This window comes from Pezoporus wallicus, unplaced genomic scaffold, assembly GCF_028554395.1.
Source record: "Pezoporus wallicus isolate ANWC-B61680 ecotype Strahan unplaced genomic scaffold, APGP_CSIRO_Pwel_v1 contig_5261, whole genome shotgun sequence".
Lineage (NCBI taxonomy): Eukaryota > Metazoa > Chordata > Aves > Psittaciformes > Psittacidae > Pezoporus > Pezoporus wallicus.
In genome coordinates, this window is record NW_026642423.1 from 9095849 (window position 1) to 9108816 (window position 12968).

The following is a 12968-nucleotide window of genomic DNA, read 5'->3' on the forward strand; positions in this document are numbered from 1 at the left end:
GTGAACCATAGGAGGGGGTGATGAGGGCAGAGGAAATAGTGCTGCTGCTCTTTGCCCCATGCCATCCAGCGCCGTGTGTGCCCCGGCAGTCCCAGGCATTCCCAGCACAGCCCGTTCCCGCTGGCTCCACTGCACTGCTCTGCTATGGGACTTTTGTGTTCAATTGGTTTTGGCCACCTTCCAGAATTTCCCTCAGGAATGCAATGGGGAGGACGGAAATGGCAGTTTTTATCACTTCATATTTCAGCCCAAGTGAAATGAAACTTTAGAAGAGCAAAAACATGGTGGTTGAGCACCTCTGTCGCCTGAGGTACTATCTGCTCACTGAACACCACCGGCATCCCACTGTCCGAGTGTCAATGTTGTGAAGGGAAAAGTTATAGGACAGTTTTGTGAGGGGATGCGTTGCAAAGCCTGGAATAAATATTTCATCACACACCCTCCTCTAATACATGCAAAAGAAATCCAAAAGTATTTGGACATTAAAGTTTTGGAAAGTTTTGAAAGCTCAGTCTAATAGAAATATCCCCAAATTTTGGAAACTTTTCAATTTCTATTCAGTATCTTGGCCTGACTCCAGTTATAATACGTTTGTTACTGCACAGACTTTAAATGTCCTGTTCTGTCTTCCACATTGAGCTCTCTCCCTAGCATAGTGGTGTTTTGCAGTTGGATTGCAGACCAATCCAACACACTGTTCACACTGCGGGATTATTTAGTCTTCCCCATCATACAAGACAGGGTGACAGTTGCCAACTGTACTGGTGGCTTTTGTGATGAGCAAACTGAATGCTCTGAATTTGGCTGGAAACTTATAATTCATGGCACATAAAAAAACCTGAACAACATCAGATGTGAACACTCATTTAAAAAGTCCCACTGCTTGGCACAGATTTCTCCTACATCTGTGTGAAGAAGTTGCTGCATGGCCCCAAGACCATGGAGGAGCTGGGACTGCAGCTGTGCCACAGTCATCATTTTAGAAAATTGCTGGATTTGAGGCTAAACTTACAAAGAATTTAGCAAAGTATTGAGAGGAGGAAACTTCAGGGTATCTGGCCAACCTTGGGAATGTCCCACTAAGGAGAAAATCTTCAGACAAAGGTGTTGATGTTGAATTAAGTTGATTTTATGCAGATTTACACTTTCCCAAATAACTCAAGGAAAAGTTGAGTAGTACCAACAAATAGTACTACCAGTAGTACCAACTGAGGAGAGGGCAAGGAATGGGGGTTAGTCTGGAGTATTTTCATCCCTGCCCACAGACAGATTGGATTGTGCAGCCAGTTTATACTAAAGACATTTTTTATACTAAAGGTTTTGTTTTCTCTCATCCAAGGCATCTCTCCTGACATTTTTCTTGCTTTATCCATTTTTTATGGCTTATCATTTATATTAGTAGACTGTTCAGAATGGAAGTGTAACAGAACCATGATTTGAACAAAATTACAGGTGCTGCCATGGCATAAACCAGGAATTTTCTCATTCACGTCTAAGGAGAATATATGCATAGGCTAATATAACTATGTATCAAGCATGAGAAGCTTTTTGCCATGACATCACAATGTCTAGAATAACCCAACTGATTTGATTTCTTCACTCCACAAGAGAAACCATATGGACAGGGACTTGAGAGTCATTCAAGGGGCTGATGTTATCCCAAAATGTGAATAACATCTCCTGGAGAACAGAAGGTAGAAGGATCAACACTTAATCGAATTCAGGATTTCATTTGCCTTGGACTGACAGCTAAGGAAACTGGTTTAATTTCGTCTGTGACAAAAGTGAGATAAATGATGTGTACACGCGCATCAGGTAAAATATTTGACTGCTTACCTTCTTAGTCGTCACTGGTCTTTAATCGTGTATTATGTAATGTTACACCCACCACATATTACATTCGGGGGAAAATCATCACCATGCAGTCTGCAAAAACTAGAAAGCAATTTGTCTGCAGGAGAAAGGATGCTTTTATCTGCACACTGTGTTCAGCATCATTTATCATCTGGGAGAATCATCCAGCAGCAGCAGAACAATGCTAAAGTTACAGCAGGCCAACTTCCTTCTTAGAGGCTCCTCTCCTGATAGTAGCCAAACCCTATGACTTTCGCAGGGCAAAGGCCTCTAAGGAATGCTAAATCAGTCAGCCCAAATAGGTTTAGAAGACTTTTAAAACTCTCAGGCACTGCTGTGGCAAAATATGGCCTTTTCCAGGCTACCTGTGTGGCAGTGCTGTATTCAGAGACCTATTGTACTTGCAGATTGAAGACAGATTTATTTAGTAACAACAAAAAGAAAAAAAAGAAAAAGAAAAAGAGAAAGACAAGGAAAAAGAGAAAGAAAAAAAAAAAGAGAAAGAAAAACAGAAAGAAAAAGAAAAAGAAAAAGAAAAAGAAAAAAAAAGGGGGAAAGAAAAAGCCAAAGAAAAACATAAAGAAAAAGAAACCCAAAGCCAAACTCTCCAAACAAATTATTTCCTACTGAAGAAACTTTTCTCGTCCTATGAAACCTAACTACAGTTTGGCATGTATTCTCAAACACAGCATGCAAAAGTGGTAATATTTTATGTTGTGATTATAGGATATTGTGGGCTGCAGCCATCTGCTGAGAGGGACATTCTGCTCCCTGAACATCCTGGCTGTAATTTACACAATATTTGAGTTTCTGAGAGATACGGGGAGCTCTAATACGGTGTGGATAACCATCAGCTCTAACAGCACATAAAACATGGGAGAGCTGACTTGGGGGCGACAGTGGATTTTAGCACCTCAGGATTTTTCCCTGGGCATTGGAAAATGTTACAGCATGAATTAAACATGTAAAAGATTTCCCTGAAGCACATGCTGCCCCTATGGCAAACAGAAAGCACGAGGGAGTGTCTCATGCAATAACATTATCTCCCCTTTCCTGAGTTACAGTCGGGTTCAACTTTCTATTATTGCAGATCTTTGGAGTGGGATTTTTATTTCTTTTTTTAAGCATTAAACCTTGGCCTAAATCCTCTCCTGTTGGAAACAATGGGCCCCCCAAACCCCTCACTGCTTTAATGGCAGAAGAGCGCCGCCAGCACAGAGCGCTTCAGGAAATCCTTCCTCACGCGCCCAGTCTTGCACAATGGGTCAAATGTTCCATCCCTGTGTGAAGCTTTAATAAACAGGCATTGCACAAGGAATCACGGTGGGGATGCGAAGCCACTGTGCCAAGGGAAGGCATTAATGCTGCTGCAGCCACTCTGCATTAACTGCTACAGCTCACGGACTGGGCCTGCTCCCAGGAATGCTCCTGGGGGAGCCTGTATCCCCCTAGCTGCTGGTTTGACTGACGTCCATGAAACTCTGCAAGCAGTGTCTGATGGGCCCAGGTTGGTCATGATGTGTTTCATATTTCCACATCTGACCACAAATAACAGAGTTGGCATTCCCTGCACTCTCCTGGGGATAGCTATTTATTTTAAGGTCAGTTTTGGTTCCCTGGCTGCAAATTTTGATGCAAGTTAAAGTAAGTTAATAATGCAATCATGAGATGGTCGAGTTTGAGATCCTCAGGACAGTGAGAAGAGCGTGCAGCAAGCTCACTGCCCTGGACTTCAAAAGAGCAAATTTTGGCCTCTTCAGGAGCCTGCTTAGTAACGTTCCATGGGATACAGCCCTAGAGGGCAGAGGGGCCCAGGACTGTTGGTTGATATTCAGGGATCACCTGCTACAAGCTCAGGAGTGCTGCATCCCAACTAGAAGCAAGTGCAGCAGGAGGACCAGGAAACCTGCTTGGATGGATAAGGAGCTGCTGAGGAAACTTAGAGGGAAAAAAGAGGCTTATAAAAGGTGGAAGCAAGGACAGGTGGCATGGGAAGAGTACAGGGATGTTGTCTGGGAAGCTAGGGACCAGGTTAGGAAAGCTAAGACCTAGTTAGAATTAAACTTGGCTCGGGATGTGAAAGAGAACAGGAAGGGATTCTATAGGTACATTGCAAATAAAAGACAGACTAGGGAAAATGTGGGCCCTCTCTGGAAGCTATCAGGAGAACTGGTTACACAGGATTTGGCAAAGGCTGAGGTTCTGAATGACTTCTTTGACTCGGTCTTCACTGCCAAAGGCTCTGACCAAACCACCCAAGTCTTCGAAGGCAGATGCAGGGACTGTGAGAATGAAGACCTTGGGCCCACTGTAGGAGAGGAGCTGGTTCGAGACCATCTTAAGAACCTGCACATACACCAGTCCATGGGACCTGATGAAATCCATCCACGGGTCCCGAAGGAGCTGGCAAATGAAGTTGCTAAGCCACTGCCCATCATATTTGAAAAATCATGGCAGTCAGGTGAAGTTCCCGATGACTGGAAAAAGGGAAATATAACCCCCATTTACAAGAAGGGGAAAATGGATGACCCGAGGAATTACAGAGCAGTCAGTCTCACCTCTGTGCCTGGCAAAATCTTGGAGCAGATTCTCCTGGAAGGCATGCTAAGGCACATGAAAAACAACAAGGTGCTTGGTGACAGCCAGCATGTCTTCACTAAGGGGAAATCCTGCCAGACCAATTTGGTGGCCTTCTATGATGGGGCTACAGAACTGATGGACAGGGGTAGAGCAGTTGATGTCATCTACGTGCACTTGGGCAAAGCATTCAATACTGTCCCACATGACATCCTTGTCTCTAAATTGGAGAGACATCAGTTTGATGGATGGACCACTCGGTCGATAAAGAACTGGCTGGATGGCTGCACACAAAGAGTTGTGGTCAATGGCTCAATGTCAGGCTGGAGACCAGTAACAAGTGGTGTCCCTCAGGGATCGGTGTTGGGTCCGGTCTTGTTCAACATCTTTGTCGTTGACATGGACAGTGGGATTGAGTGCGCCATCAGCAAGTTTGCTGATGACACCAAGCTGTGTGGTTCGGTTGATACGCTGGAGGGAAGGAATGCCATCCAGAGGGACCTCGACATGCTTGTGAGGTGGGCTGATGCCAACCTTTTGAAGTTTAACCATGCCAAGTGCAAGGTCCTACAGCTGGGTGGGAGCAATCCCAGGCACAGCTACAGGTTGGGCAGAGAAGAGATTCAGAGCAGCCCTGCTCAGAAGGACTTGGGGGTGTTGGTTGATGAGAAAATGAACATGAGCCGGCTTCAGTGTGTGCTTGCAGCCCAGAAAGCCAACCGTATCCTGGGCTGTATCAAAAGGAGCGTGACCAGCAGGTCGCAGGAGGTGACCCTGCCCCTCTGCTCTGCTCTCTTGAGACCTCACCTGGAGTATTGTGTGCAGTTCTGGTGTCCTCAACATAAAAAGGACATGGAACTGTTGGAACAAGTCCAGAGGAGGGCCACGAGGATGATCAGGGGACTGGAGCACCTCCTGTATGAAGACAGGCTGAGGAAGTTGGGTCTGTTCAGCCTGGAGAAGAGAAGGCTGTGTGGAGACCTCACAGCAGCCTTCCAGTATCTGAAGGGGGCCTATAGGGATGCTGGGGAGGGACTCTTCCTCAGGGACTGTAGTGATAGGACAAGGGGTAACGGGTTCAAACTTATACAGGGGAAGTTTAGATTGGATAATAAGGAAGAAATTCTTTACTGTTAGGGTGGTGAGGCACTGGAATGGGTTGCCCAAGGAAGTTGTCAATGCTCCATCCCTGGTGGTGTTCAAGGCCAGGTTAGAAAGAGCTTTGGGTGACATGGTTTAGTGTGAGGTGCCCCTGCCCATGGCAGGGGGGTTGTAACTTTATGATGTTAAGGTCCTTTCCAGCCTTAACTATTCTATGATTCTATGATTTTTTTTTTAAATCAACTCATTTAATTAATGAAAGAATATCAAGGCCACAAATCATTATGTAAGACCTTCAGAAGCAGAAGAATTCTGACAAGAATTTTGTCAGAAATAGCTGACAAAACCAAACTTATTAGTCAAAGACAAACTAATCTTGGAGCTAAGACTAGGGTGAAAGGTACATCTACCTGCCACACAGCCACACTCAGCAAGTTCTTGACAAATCACATCAGAGTGCCAGCTCAGCTTCACTCAGGCATCAAAGACAACCTGCACTGACAGACCTGCAAGGTTTAGCCGCATTTTTCTTTGTGGGACACACAGGCAGGAATTGCAGATGGAAACATACATTCCTGGAGCTTCTTCACTGCATGGGCTCCTTCTTCTCAGAAGAAGGCATGGAGAACTAAATATGGGCTTAAGAACCTTGCACCTATGCCTATAGCACCCCATCCAGAAAACTAAGCTCATACTCAGTGAAGAGTGTTAATTTGCTGCTAACACACACTTTTACATCATTGCTTCTTCTTTGTCTTAAATGTTCCTGGTGTGGTTCATCAATGCTTTGCCCTGAGTCTATGGATGTGTTTCCATAGGCCAAAAGGAACAAATAGCTTTCTCTTTTGCATTAGGTAAACAAGCATAGTAAAGGGACTCTCCCAGTTTACATTACTCGAGGATCTGTCCCATCATCTTCAGTGCCAAGATAGCTGAGAATTTCCTATAATCCTTCTGTTGAAATGGCTACAGCAAAGGCAGAAAATGCTTTCTTCAGGCAGCCGTGTGAATACCGTGCTCATTTAAGAGGAAAGTAAAGAAGACTTCATGGTGGGATGTGCGTCCTCTGGTAGCTATCAATGCACAGCATATACTTTTGACGAGGTTAGATAACAAGCATCACATGGAGAGAGGAGTACCATGCACACACAACCTTCTAAATGTGTGTCAGCAATAAAATGAGAACTACAAAGGCAAGCAGTAGCTGCCCACTGTAGGATGCCTCATCAAGTTCAGCTGTGCAACACAAGCTGAACACTGCAGTTTGATTTAAAAGAACACCCTAAAACAGCAAAGCCCCCATACACAGCTCTGAAGGATTAGCACAGGATATAGCTTTATTCATAGAGCCCTTTTTAGTTTTGAAAAAGGAGCTTCTTACATCAAAAATAGAGAATTCTTTCATGTTACTGTCAGCTCCATAGCCCACCTAAAACTGCATTATTACCACTGACAGCAAGACAGGTGTTAACAGCTGGAGAGAAAACAAATGTAGAGTGCTGTGGCAAAATTTGAGGAGAAACAGATGTGTGAGCTACTTTGTCTTTGATATTTATTTTAATAGTGCTTCTCAAATGCGTTTAATATTTATGCAGCTACAGTCTCAGCTTTCACTGGCATACTAGAGCCAGTGCAGTGCACTATTCACCACTGCCACCACTTCTTTTCTCTTCCTCCCTTCCAACCGTCACAGAAGAGCATCTGCAAATCTCTCAGGAAATGCCATTTTATTCCTCCTCCCCTCCCCCACTATAAAATGGATGGAGTTTTTTAGCTGTGGGAGTTCAGTGTGATTAGTATGCTAATACGGGAGAGAGAAAAGGAAATGGAGATGAGAGATACGGCCCTTTAGTGAAGAAAAGCAGGAACAACTGAAAGGAGGATCTCTGCTAATCAATTAACCTACAACGGACCTAATGCCATAAGAAGCTATTGTGCATAAAGGGACAAAATTCTCGGTGACAGATGGCACTTGGGCTCATGATATTACGGGGCTACTGCTCAAGAGCTTGTTTACCTCCCATACAGGGGTAAGCAATAAAGCAGTAAAATTGCTTATTTATTTTAAAGAGAGAAGTTGAAATGCTTATTTACCAAATCAATCAAGGTTTACTAAGGCAGAACAGCCACAATCCTACAGCCCTAAAATGCTGGATACTTCACTGATTTCAAATAGCAATTATCTACTGCAGTTTCTTGAACCCGCCCTGACTGCATAGACATTTAATTTGCAAATTTTGATGAAAATTGTCATTTTTTTAATTGCCTATTTCACCAATTTGAATTTTAAAACAAACGATTAACTAGAAACTCATTTTTACTTGCCTTGGGCAAACCTGGAAAATATTTGTCAAGACCCAAGCCTGTCTGCTTAGCATTTGAGTTGAGAAATGCACAAGTGCCTTCAAGTCAACATTAGCTGTGACAGAAGCAAGACTCTTATTTAACAGTAGCTGAAAATGTCAAAAACAAGCGGTGTCTGGCATTTTGACAAGATGTCGTGGAAAAGAAACCACTTTTTTTTCCATCCGACACTCAGTTAACTGTAGAACAAAACTGCACAATTATCCTGAGTATGGCTTTGGAGGGACCCTTTGAACTGCTGGGGATGGAGGAGAGCAGGTGGGTCACCCTCTTCTGCTCACAGTTGCCTTCAAGGTCTGACTATGGGACAGATGCTCCGCTTCAAACTCATGCTCTGCTCCCAGGAATGGAGACAGCATCATCCAACAACTCATGTCAGGCCTCAGGCACATCAGCTTGATGAAGACATCCCAAAAACTAAGGACATATGTAAATGTTTAGAGTTGTATGTTCTAGATGTTAACTGGCTGTCAGAATAAAATGCAGGTAGTTTTAAAATATAGGTATTTTTAAAATGTAGGTATTGTGCCTGAGCATTAATGAGCCTTTTTTACATTAGAATTTATAACAATGGGTCAGCACAGGCAATTAAAACCAGTACTGTGATGAAGAGAAGCCTGATATTGGAGAAGTACAGGAAAAATAGTATCTAAAATCATCTCAGGGAAACAGTGCAACAGGCAGTAGGATAGTGTTTTCAAGAATTCTAGATAGCAAGATGAATAGGCCTTAATAATTTAAGAGATGCCAAACTGATGAACATATTCATCTTCACTGCACACACCGGACACTCTGCAGCATTCATCTGAGCTCAAGTAGAACAATTTTCTAGAAGCTTTTCCTACCCATTAAGTCCCTTTAACATCAGTCAGCGTTAGGTGGGGTATCAAATCCCATTAAGATTTGCCTATACAAGTGTCAGTTTTCTGTTTATGTCCTTCCTCGGCAAAATATTGGCATGAGCCTCACGGCAGCTGTGCAAGAAAGATATCACGAGATGTGCTGCATGGTTCCTTTTCCTAGGTTGAATCCCTTAGTAATCTGACATGTAGCACCTACACCACCAATCTTACCACATCTCTCTGGTGAGTTACTGCGATCTCAGTCACCGTGACCTTAGAAATCACAAACTATCAAAGCCTGACAGTTCATCAAAGCCCAAAACGTTCCATGAAAAGCTGATTCAGGTTGTGCCAGAAAGCACATACTATCCCCTAAGCTTTGAAACTTCCCTGATGGAATAGTTTGGGGGTTTCTGGTAACCACTGGGTCCCTTTCTTGTTGCACAGTATCTCTGGTGCTTTGCTTTTATGACCAGTGGAAGGCAGGAGGAGCCAAAACTGCTGTCAAGAAGATGTCTTCCCTTTGCACTGATCTGTATGTTGGTGCTGTGATGGAAAGGAGGGGACTGGGGAACTCCTCCAGATTCAACTAAACTTATTTTATTTCCTGGGAGCAGAATAAGGGACCACGTTTGTCAAGCTACAGGCTGCAGAACTGCAGCCATCCTCGTCTATCAGTGAGCTGATCCAGAATGGTGAAACCCTGTGGTTTTCAAGTTCCAAGAATCATGCCAAGTCTTGGAGTTTGAACAAGCACCTTAAAGTGGTACATATGCATCTGAAAAAAACAACTCTTCCTTTCACCTTCAAGTACACTCCCATGGAGGTTAAGGTTTGAATGCAAATACAACTTGTGATATCCCAGTCTGTCCTTTGGCACTTAAAGGTGATTCTCCTTCATAAATCTACATCTAAAAAAAAGTCAAAAAGGCAGTGTGTGTGTACTATACAAATATCATCGGTATTGGTTTTCATGCTGGGCATTTTGACCTGACATCTAAACTGAACTCCCTTTTGCATCTAGACAGCTTATCAAGTGACCCCTTATCTTGCTGCACTTCACTGTCCCAGAGTTCATTCCCGAACCAGTGCACCAACCAAGATCTGCAGAACAAACCTGAAAAAAATGTTCACAGGAATTGTACGTGTCTCACTATCAGCTTAATTATTTCTTAACACTGCATTCCCACGTTTATTACTTACATAATACTGCATGTCTATCATTTCTTATACCACTTATCACCATAATAGATACATCGATACATCAAAGCATGTCCTTGAAACATCAGCCTTCAGGATCTTTCTATTCAACCTCTTCAAGCCACTTATCCAGCTGTATTTTTCCTTTTTAAACTGATTGGAGGAAACTGGTTGGTGAGAGGAGTCTGAAATCACACAAAGCAGTATTATTTCTCTTTTCCTGGTTTAATCAGAACAGGCAAAAGTCCAACACAAACCCTCAGCTCAATTTCCTACAAGTAAAATACTGGACAAAAAAAAACAAACAAACAAAAAAATAAAGCAAGATCGTGGCACGCATTTATGACAAGAAGCTCATCAACAGCCACTGGTTTGCATTTGCATCATTATTAATCTGATATGCCAGAAATGATTCTTGTAAGTCAGTCCTCCTCAAGAGCTGATACACCATAAAAAAAACACACCTTGTAAATCACAGAGAATGATGACAGTGTTCATCAGTGGTGAAAGAGGGAAAGGCAGATTCTGCAGTGTGCAGTTTTTACTTGTTGTAAAATTTGGATTTTTGTGACCTGTATCACATTAGAAAAGAAGCGAGGTCTAAACAATTTCATCCCTTTCAAACACTGTGGACCAAATTCACAACCAGCACGAAATGCTGCATATCCACTGAAATACATGGAGCTACGCCAGTTCAACTGAGAACTTGGCTTTGCACATCAGTTCATTCAGCAATGATTGCACTTGACATGCAGCACAGAACAAGCATTTGTTTTTAAAAAGAAAACAGTGGAGTCTTTGAGTGCAAACCCAGCCTATACATAGTCCCAGTTCCAAGAACGGGATTAACTGTCCTTAGCTCAGGCTCCTATGCATTTGTGCAAAGGAAGAGTGAGGAGGAAAAAAAACATATTCTTCCCTCTTTGGTACACTGTTGGCAGATCTCACCACTTGAGACAAGAAATGATGGTCCGTGTAGAGGGGGGCAGCTCTGCTTTTTGTAAGACTCTGAAACTGACATGCATTTAGGTGTCCCTACAGGGACTTGCACCCCTGCCTGAACACCACGAAGTCACTTCCCCCACCTTTTCCTCACCATTACCAACCACAGTGCCCAGGGCCAGACCATCAGTTTCTCACAAAGTTCGAAAGAACTGCGTCAGTCTCAGCAAGAACTCGCTAAAGCCATTTTCCCATGGTGGCATAGCCAGGCTTACCCTGGGCATCCCTAGTCACTGAGAAAACATTTGACACAGCTGGGTTAGAGGAAAACACGAGTCAAAACATATTCTGGTGATCCTGGCGAAGAAAGTGATGCCTTTGTAGAACAGGGAAGAAGATCAGAACAAGTCAATACAAACGCACTGCATCTGTAGGGCTCCCTTTCTCCTCGTTTTGAAACTCAGGGTGAAATCAGAATGATCACATATTGTCTTTTTCTGTCTTGCAACATTATGCAAAATGTTGGAGCTTCTCCTTGCATAATTTCTATCCTGTGAGTCAAGTTGCAACCCTATTCCTTACAGCTTGCTTTAGTTTACACATTTTCCCTGAGTAATAGCATGAAACAAATTTTGCTTTGAAGTTTGATTACCAAGAAGTACTAAATATCTGAAGTATTGGTTTATCTCACATAGCACAAGGGATACAGTGAACTAATCAGGGGACAGACAGCAGAATTATACTGTGAATTCAGACAGCAACATATTTATAAATATAGATTTCAACAAGTATCTTGCCATATTTGGTTGAAAGGTAAAGTTTCAGGATTTCTACCAGCATAAATCAAGCCTTATGGCTGTACCTTTGGACTCTGCAACATGTGCACATATCCCTACATAACTACAGTACACTCCCTGCACTGAGGTTTTTAAGTGCAAAAGTCAAGGCAGAACTGCTGCCAGTACAGGAAGCAAATGCCATGAGCTTCAATCTGGGCATGTTGCAGGTTGTGGGTCTGATGCCGATGTACATGGGGCACTGGACACCACTGACCTATCAAATGGCTTGGCCTGGGGAAGCTTTGTAGTAACCCTTCCCCTTTATATTCTTTCTTATTTGCACAAGTTGTTTTGTATCTGATATAGTGCTAAGGAGGCTAAAAAACAACCAAGCGTGAAAGTGTAACAGGAGCTGCTAAATTTCTGCACTCAGAAATGAAGAGTAAGAAAGGAAAAGATCAAGAAAATGCAAAACTACATTTCAACCAGGATTTTGGTTTCAATCAGATCAAGAAATGACCCCTACCTCTTCCCCCGGCAGAGCTTTCAAGCATTCAAAGCGCAGACTCCCAGTGTGTTGCCTGAAAAGCCCAGGCATGAAGTTTATCCTTTAATTTGAGGCTTTGTCATTTGACTGGGGGGAAGTAATCAGGACAAAGCCCTGGACCATGCTACTCAAAACATGACAACAGTCACACCAAAAATCCAAGCTGGCTGCACGAAGCAATTAAAGTACTGTTTACTATTCCATGACAGTTAACATGTTGGACTGACCTTTCATTTACCGTTTAGTACTGAACATTAAGCTGCAAAATTACTCATGCTTTGCATTTAGTACTGGCATCAAAACTAACCACATTGGATAGCTATTCCCACAGAAAGACACACATTCCCTCTGCCCAGCTGTGTGTGTACTTTTATAGGCCTTGTATTTGATATTTAACATCACTTCCACAGATTATATTCACCCGTTACTATTAGGAATTATTGGTAACATGGCTCCAAAATGTAAAAAGCATATGTAAAATGTCGGGGTGACACAGCTGGTAAAATTATGTGCCTTCCTTCCATGCTGGGAGAGATAAAAAGAGAAGGCTGGTGTATGCCCACAGGTCCCCACGGCAGCTCCCAGCCAGATGGCAAGTACAGAAGCTACGGCAGAAAAGTTTCTTTGTTTGCTCTCCTTCTAGCTGCTTACAGCAGCCGTGTTATGAAGGGAAGCACAAAATGTGTTTCACAAGAGCCTGGCAGACCAGCAGTTGGAATATTCTCTCTGAAATGGGCATGTTTCCATTCGACACCCTCAGGC